General features: G+C 40.9%; 1 pseudogene; it reads left to right on the top strand.

The window, feature by feature from the left end:
- Nucleotides 1–119, top strand: LOC123724623 (uncharacterized; annotated as a pseudogene).
- The last annotated feature ends 8599 nt before the right edge of the window (nucleotides 120–8718 follow it).

The raw sequence follows: 8718 nt of genomic DNA, 5'->3' as shown, positions 1-8718 counted from the left end.
TCTTACGGCCATACCAGCCTGGGTACGCACGATCTCATCTGATCTCAGAAGCTTAGCAGGGTCGGGCCTGGTTAGTACTTGGATGGGAGACCGCCTGGGAATACCAGGTGCTGTAAGCATTCTGTCCACTAGGGTGTGCTCTTGCATTATTTCATCAGCAACACTGCCTTGTTGTAAGCATTTAATGATGAATTGACTAAACGGAGCTTCTATGGGCTAGTCTCTCCTGCCCTTTTAATAGGATGCAAGTTCCTTGTGTTGTCAGTTACCATCTGCCTTGTATTTATAAGACAAATAAGAATATTGTTATTGAAGGCAGCTTGTGTGTGCTTTGTGCTCCCTTGCCCTGTTCAATATTCTTATTTGTCTTATAAATACAATGCAGATGCTAACTGACAACAAAAGGAACTTTGATCCTATTAAGGAGATGTTTATCTTTCAAATGGTGTAAAATAGTTGATTGTTTGAGAAATTGAAAATATTAGATTTTTTCTGTTTTGAATTTCGCGCCATGCTATCTTGTCAAGCAATCCCGTTACCGGGATGAGAACGGGAAGGGGTCCCATAGAGGTTAAAAGGGCAGGAGAGACTAGCCCATAGAAGCTGCATTTAGTCAATTCATGGCATAAAAATTGATTTTAAACAGCGGTTGACATGCTTCGAAGTACGGTAATGGAATATTTAGAATTCTTTTGTCACGAAACGCGTCGGGTGCGTCACCCTTCTTGACCCTTTCGGATAGTGTCTTGAACGCACGAACAAAACGTCGCTATTTGGATATAACTATGGATTATTTTGAACCAAACCAACATTTGTTATTGAAGTAGAAGTCCTGGGAGTGCATTCTGACGAAGAACAGCAAAGGTAATAACATTTTTCTTATAGTAAATCTGACTTTGGTGAGGGCTAAACTTGGTGGGTGTCTAAATAGCTAGCCCTGTGATGCCGGGCTATCTACTGAGAATATTGCAAAATGTGCTTTCACCAAAAAGCTATTTTAAAATCGGACATAGCGAGTGCATAGAGGAGTTCTGTATCTATAATTCTTAAAATAATTGTTATGTTTTTTGTGAACGTTTATCGTGAGTAATTTAGTAAATTCACCGGAAGTGTTCGGTGGGAATGCTAGTCACATGCTAGTCACATGCTAATGTAAAAAGCTGGTTTTTGATATAAATATGAACTTGATTGAACAAAACATGCATGTATTGTATAACATAATGTCCTAGGAGTGTCATCTGATGAAGATCATCAAAGGTTAGTGCTGCATTTAGCTGTGGTTTGGGTTTATGTGACATTATATGCTAGCTTGAAAAATGGGTGTCTGATTATTTCTGGCTGGGTACTCTGCTGACATAATCTAATGTTTTGCTTTCGTTGTAAAGCCTTTTTGAAATCGGACAGTGTGGTTAGATTAACCTGTTAGGGCTAGGGGGCAGCATTTGCACGTCTGGATAAAAAAATGTACCCGATTTAATCTGGTTACTAATCCTACCCAGTAACTAGAATATGCATATACTTATTATATATGGATAGAAAACACTCTAAAGTTTCTAAAACTGTTTGAATGGTGTCTGTGAGTATAACAGAACTCATTTGGCAGGCAAAACCCTGAGACATTTTCTGACAGGAAGTGGATACCTGATGTGTTGTATTACCTTTAAACCTATCCCATTGAAAAACACAGGGGCTGAGGAATATTTTGGCACTTCCTATTGCTTCCACTAGATGTCACCAGCCTTTACAAAGTGTTTTGAGTCTTCTGGAGGGAGATCTGACCGAACAAGAGCCATGGAACGATAATGTCCCATTAGACACCTGGCGCGCGAGTTCATGTTGGGTACCCTCGTTCCAATACGTTATAAAAGAGTATGCATTCGTCCACCTTGAATATTATTCATGTTCTGGTTAAAAAAGGCCCTAATGATTTATGCTATACAACGTTTGACATGTTTGAACGAACGTAAATATATTTTTTCCCCTCGTTCATGACGAGAAGTCCGGCTGGCTTAGATCATGTGCTAACAAGACGGAGATTTTTGGACATAAATGATGAGCTTTTTTGAACAAAACTACATTCGTTATGGACCTGTGATACCTGGAAGTGACATCTGATGAAGAGAATCAAAGGTAATGGATTATTTACATAGTATTTTCGATTTTAGATCTCCCCAACATGACGTCTAGTCTGTATCGCAACGCGTATTTTTCTGGGCGCAGTGCTCAGATTATTGCAAAGTGTGATTTCCCAGTAAGGTTATTTTTAAATCTGGCAAGTTGATTGCGTTCAAGAGATGTAAATCTATAATTCTTTAAATGACAATATAATATTTTACCAATGTTTTCTCATTTTAATTATTTAATTTGTGACGCTGACTTGACTGCCGGTTATTGGAGGGAAACGATTTCCTCAACATCAATGCCATAGTAAAACGCTGTTTTTGGATATAAATATGAACTTGATAGAACTAAAAATGCATGCATTGTCTAACATAATGTCCTAGGAGTGTCATCTGATGGAGATTGTAAAAGGTTAGTGCATCATTTTAGCTGGTTTTATGGTTTTGTTGACCCTGTCTTTGACTTGACAAAACATTACACACAACTCTTGTAAATGTACTGTCCTAACATACTCTAAATTTATGCTTTCGCCGTAAAACCTTTTTGAAATCGTAAAACGTGGTTAGATTAAGGAGATGTTTATCTTTCAAAGGGTGTAAAATAGTTGTATGTTTGAAAAATTTGAATTTTGACATTTATTTGGATTCAAATTTGCCGCTCTTGAAATGCACCTGCTGTTGATGGAGTGCACCACGGGTGGCACGCTAGCGTCCCACCTAGCCCATAGAGGTTAACGAGAGTCTTGTCTTTAAAATGGTGTAAAATAGTAATATGTTTGAGAAATATAAGTAATAGCATTTCTAAGGTATTTGAATATCGCGCCACGGGATTACACTGGCTGTTGCGTAGGTGGGACGATTTCGTCCCACCTTCCCTAGAGAGGTTAAAATAATTTTTATGTATTTTGTCAACGTTTATCATGAGTAATTTAGTAAATTCACTGGAAGTTTTCGGTGGGTATGCTAGTTCTGAACATCACATGCTAATGTAAAAAGTTGGTTTTTGATATAAATATGATATCAATATGAACTTGATTGAACAAAACATGCATGTATTGTATAACATAATGTCCTAGGAGTGTCGTCTGATGAAGACCATCAAAGGTTAGTGCTGCATTTAGCTGTGGTTTTGGTTTTTGTGACATATATGCTTGCTTTGAAAATGGCTGTGTGATTATTTTTGGCAGGGTACTCTCCTGACATAATCTAATGTTTTGCTTTCGCTGTAAAGCCTTTTTGAAATCAGACAACGTGGTTGGATTAACGAGAGTCTTATCTTTCAAATGGTGTAAAATAGTCATATGTTTGAGAAATTGAAGTTATAGCATTTTTTAGGTATTTGTATTTCGTGCCACGCGATTCCACTGGCTGTTGACTAGAGAGGTTAAACGACTTGGAAAATTCCAGAAAATTATGTCATGGCTTTAGAAGCTTCTGATAGGGTAATTGACATCGTTTGAGTCAATTGGTGGTGTACCTGTGGATGTTTTTCTAGGCCTACCTTCAATCTCAGTACCTCTTTGCTTGACATCATGGGAAAATCAAAAGAAATCAGCCAAGACCCCAGAAACAAAATAGTAGACCTCCACAAGTCTGGTTCATCCTTGGGAGCAATTTCCAAATGCCTGAAGGTACCATGTTCATCTTTATAAACACCATGAGACCATTCAGCCGTCTTACCACTCAGGAAGGAGACGCCTTCTGTCTCCTAGAGATGAAGGTACTTTGGTGCTAAAAGTGCAAATCAATCCCAGAACAACAGCAAAGGACCTTGTGAAGTTGCTGGAGGAAAAAGGTACAAAATCATCTATTTCCACAGTAAAACGAGTCCTATATCGACATAACCCGAAAGGCCACTCAGCAAGGAAGAAGCCACTCTTCCAAAACCACCATAAAAAACAAAGATCGAACTTTTTGGAGAATTGTCCTCTGGTCTATTGAAACAAAATTACAACTGTTTGGCCATAATGACCATCGTTATCATTGGAGGAAAAAGGGGGAAGCTTGCTTGCCGAAGAACACCATCCCAACCGTGAAGCACGGGGGTGGCAGCATCTTGCTGTGGGGGTGCTTTGCTGCTGGAGGGACTCGTGCACTTCACAAAATAGATTGCTTCATGAGGGGGGAAATTATGTGGATATATTGAAGCAACATCTGAAGACATCAGTAAGGAAGTTAAAGCTTGGTCACAAATGGGTCTTCCAAATGGACAAGGACCTCAAGTATACTTCCAAAGTTGTGGCAAAAATGCTTAACCTGTTATGGCTAGGGGGCAGTATTTTCACAGCCGGATAAAAAAGTATCCGATTTAATCTGATTATTACTCCTGCCCAGAAACTAGAATATGCATATAATTATTAGCTTTGGATAGAAAACACTCCAAAGTTTCTAAAACTGTTTGAATGGTGTCTGTGAGTATAACAGAACTCATTTGGCAGGCCACAACCTGAGAAGATTCCATGCAGGAAGTGCCCTGTCTGACAATTTCTTGCCCTTCTTGATTATCTCTATCCATTACAGAGGATCTCTGCTGTTACGTGACACTTCCTACGGCTCCCATGGGCTCTCAGAAGGCGGCAAAAAGCTGAATCGTGGCTTTGCAGGCTCTGGTTGAAAAAAAGTAGCGCGTTTGGGTAGTGGCTGGTTACAGTACTGTGAGACTCAGGCTCGTTCCCGCGTCGACCCCATGCTTTGTTTTCTTTCGTCTGTTTACCTAAACGCAGATTCCCGGTCGGAATATTATCGCTTTTTTATGAGAAAAATGGCATAAAAATTGATTTTAAACAGCGGTTGACATGCTTCGAAGTACGGTAATGGAATATTTAGAAATCTTTTGTCACGAAATGCGCCATGCTCGTGACCCTTATTTACACTTCGGATAGTGTCTTGAACGCACGAACAAAACGCCGCTGTTTGGATATAACAATGGATTATTTTGAACCAAACCAACATTTGTTATTGAAGTAGCAGTCCTGGGAGTGCATTCTGACGAAGACAGCAAAGGTAACAACATTTTTCTTATAGTAAATCTGACTTTGATGAGTGCTACATTTGCTGGGTGTCTAAATAGCTAGCCTGTGATGGCCGGGCTATCTACTCAGAATATTGCAAAATGTGCTTTCACCGAAAAGCTATTTTAAAATCGGACACCTCGATTGCACAAAGGTGTTCTGTATCTATAATTCTTAAAATAATTGTTATGTTTTTTGTGAACGTTTATCGTGAGTAATTTAGTAAATTCACCGGAAGTGTTCGGTGGGAATGCTAGTCACATGCTAGTCACATGCTAATGTAAAAAGCTGGTTTTTGATATAAATATGAACTTGATTGAACAAAACATGCATGTATTGTATAACATAATGTCCTAGGTGTGTCATCTGATGAAGATCATCAAAGGTTAGTGCTGCATTTAGCTGTTGTTTTGTTTTTTGTGACATTATATGCTAGCTTGAAAAATGGGTGTCTGATTATTTCTGGCTGGGTACTCTGCTGACATAATCTAATGTTTTGCTTTCGCTGTAAAGCCTTTTTGAAATCGGACAGTGTGGTTAGATAAAGGAGAGTCTTGTCTGTAAAATGCTGTGAAATAGTCATATGTTTGAAAAATTGAAGTTTTTGTATTTTAGAGGAATTTGTAATTCGCGCCACGCCTATCATTGGATATTGGAGCAGGTGTTCCGCTAGCGGATCGTCTAGATGTAAGAGGTTAACCCTCCCGTTGTCGTCATATTCTGTATACCCCATGTGCTCCGGGTCAAACTGACCCGCCTAAACCCCCAATTAGCACATGTGTGACAGTATGCATGTGCACAGCCTTTGCAGATATATTTCTTACACCTGCAGCACACAGTACGTGTTTTACAGTCCTTCTTTGGTGGGCAGATCTGACACCTCTTCCTCTTACTTGCCCCAGCTGGGGCAGTGGCTGGGGCAGTGGCTAGTGGCTCCTCAGGTTGATCATGAGATCTAGCCCTCTGAACAGCTTTCACAACTGCTGCAGATGTGTCTGTGCGGGGGGAGATGCTCCCTTCTTTCGATGAATGGAGTTACAAGTGCCTTTCCCAGCTGCTCCAGGAACACCCTCTTCTTGTTGCGCTTACGAGACATCCAGCTAGGGTTGATCTCTCTCCATATCACAAAAGCATTGTAGGAGGAAACATCAATGATGTTGTCGAAGATGACCAGGGGCCAGCGGGCAGTCATCCTTCTGCAGCTGTACGTTCCAATCACCTTATCTAGGTTGTCCACACCTCTTTTATTGCAGTTGTAGTCTAGGATCATGGCTGGCTTCCTGTCCTGGCGATGGCTAATTTCAGCCTCTGTGCTCAGAAGTAACACATTCTTGTTTTTCTTTGGGAGGTAGGAAACTAGAGTGGTGGTGGGCGTGGAGGTAAACTTTGATGAGAAGACCTCTCTTTCCTTTGAAGCAAACAGTGCAGGTGGGAGCTCAGACTTATTCTTTCGAACTGTGCCAACCATGGTGATGTTCCTCTTCAGGAGCTGCCGTCCGAGTTCATAAGAAGTGAAGAAATTGTCACCTGACATTGCGACCCCTCAGTCCCTCTGTCACATCAAGCACAACCCGCATCCCCTGGTTCATCTCTGGGCCTCCACTGGTCGGCTTCTTGGTGTACACTTGCATCTTCTAAGCGTAGCTGGATTTGGCGTCGCAGGCCACCCATGACTTGACCCCATATTTTGCTGGCTGGCTGGGCATGTACTGCCGGAAAGGACAACGACTTTTGGCAAGAAGAGATTAGCATCATCAGTAATTATTAGTATCGGTGTCGGCAGAAGCAGTCACAGAAACAGTCACAGATGTCAGTAGTGAAAATCACTTTGATGTCTGTACATGTACGGACGACAATATTAGTACCTTGTCTTTCATACTGCTTACATGTCTGGACATGTACGGACGTGTACCGATGACAATATTAGTACCTTGTCTTTCCTACTGTTTACATGAATACATGAATAAAGGCAACAGTTCACTTGTGAACTACTGGGGTCAGTCTAGGACAGGTCATCGCATTTCAAGTTGAATAATATCATAGAGGGGATTGGTTTCACTGCTCCACATGTCTGGACATGTACGGACGTGTACCCATGACAATATTAGTACATTTTATTTCCTACAGCTTACATGTCTGGACATGTACGAACGTGTAGTTCACTTGTGTACTACTGGGGTCAGTCTAGGACAGGTCATCACATTTGAAGTTGAATAATATCATGGAGGTGATTGTTTCACTGATTCACATGTCTGGACATGTACGGACGTGTATGGACGTGTACCGATGACCCGAGGACGGCGGGAGGGTTAAACACAAGGGCGGGTCATTTTGACCCAAGGACAGCGGGGAGGGTTAAACGTATTGATGAACAAAAACCTCCAGGACCCAATGACGGACGGACATGGAGTAAAACTCGGCCAACCAGCAGTGGAGGACTGCTCCGGGAGCAATTTCCTCTCTGGTGGCCGGTTTTCACCCCTGTTGACACCTTGACCAATAGAAGGACTCCCCTAACCCTAACCCCACCCTTATCCTAACCCTAACCCAACCACTATCCTAACCCTAACCCTAACCCTACCCTTATCCTAACCCTATCCTTAACCTCACTCTTACCCAAACCCTATCCCCTACCTGGACTTAAAACAAATGAAAGACAGGGATGACAACATCTAAAACCAACGCACCCCAAAACCAACTCTACTAAAGTGGGCAACTATAGGGTTCTACAACCTGTACGGATCTGTGCCCGGACCCTTCGACTCCCCCATTCGGCAAGCGGAGTGCAACCCTCCCATCCTGGTCTCTATGTACTTAGAATATTGCAAAATGTGCTTTCACCAAAAAGCTATTTTAAAATCGGACATATCGAGTGCATAGAGGAGGTCTGTATCTATAATTCTTAAAATAATTGTTATGCTTTTTGTGAACGTTTATCGTGAGTAATTTAGTAAAATGTTAGCGAATTCCCCGGAAGTTTGCGGGGGGTATGCTAGTTCTGAACGTCACATGCTAATGTAAAAAGCTGTTTTTTGATATAAATATGAACTTGATTGAACAAAACATGCATGTTTGTATAACATAATGTCCTAGGGTTGTCATCTGATGAAGATCATCAAAGGTTAGTGCTGCATTTAGCTGTGGTTTTGTTTTTTGTGACATTATATGCTAGCTTGAAAAATGGGTGTCTGATTATTTCTGGCTGGGTACTCTGCTGACATAATCTAATGTTTTGCTTTCGTTGTAAAGCCTCTTTGAAATCGGACAGTGTGGTTAGATAAAGGAGAGTCTTATCTTTAAAATGCTGTGAAATAGTCATATGTTTGAAAAATTGAAGTTTTTTATTTTAGAGGAGTTTGTATTTCGCGCCATTACAAATTCCTCAAAAATACAAAAACTTCAATTTTTCAAACAGTTTTAGAAACTTTGGAGTGTTTTCTATCCAAAGCCAATAATTATATGCATATTCTAGTTACTGGGCAGGAGTAGTAACCAGATTAAATCGGGTACGTTATTTATCCAGCCGTGAAAATACTGCCCCCTAGCAATAACAGGTTAAAACCCATTACACTTCACCCTACTTTTTG

Source organism: Salmo salar, chromosome 10 (genome assembly GCF_965601325.2).
Source record: "Salmo salar chromosome 10, fSalSal1, whole genome shotgun sequence".
Lineage (NCBI taxonomy): Eukaryota > Metazoa > Chordata > Actinopteri > Salmoniformes > Salmonidae > Salmo > Salmo salar.
The sequence above is the reverse complement of the archived record's forward strand: the minus strand, read 5'-3'. Positions and strand labels throughout refer to the sequence as shown.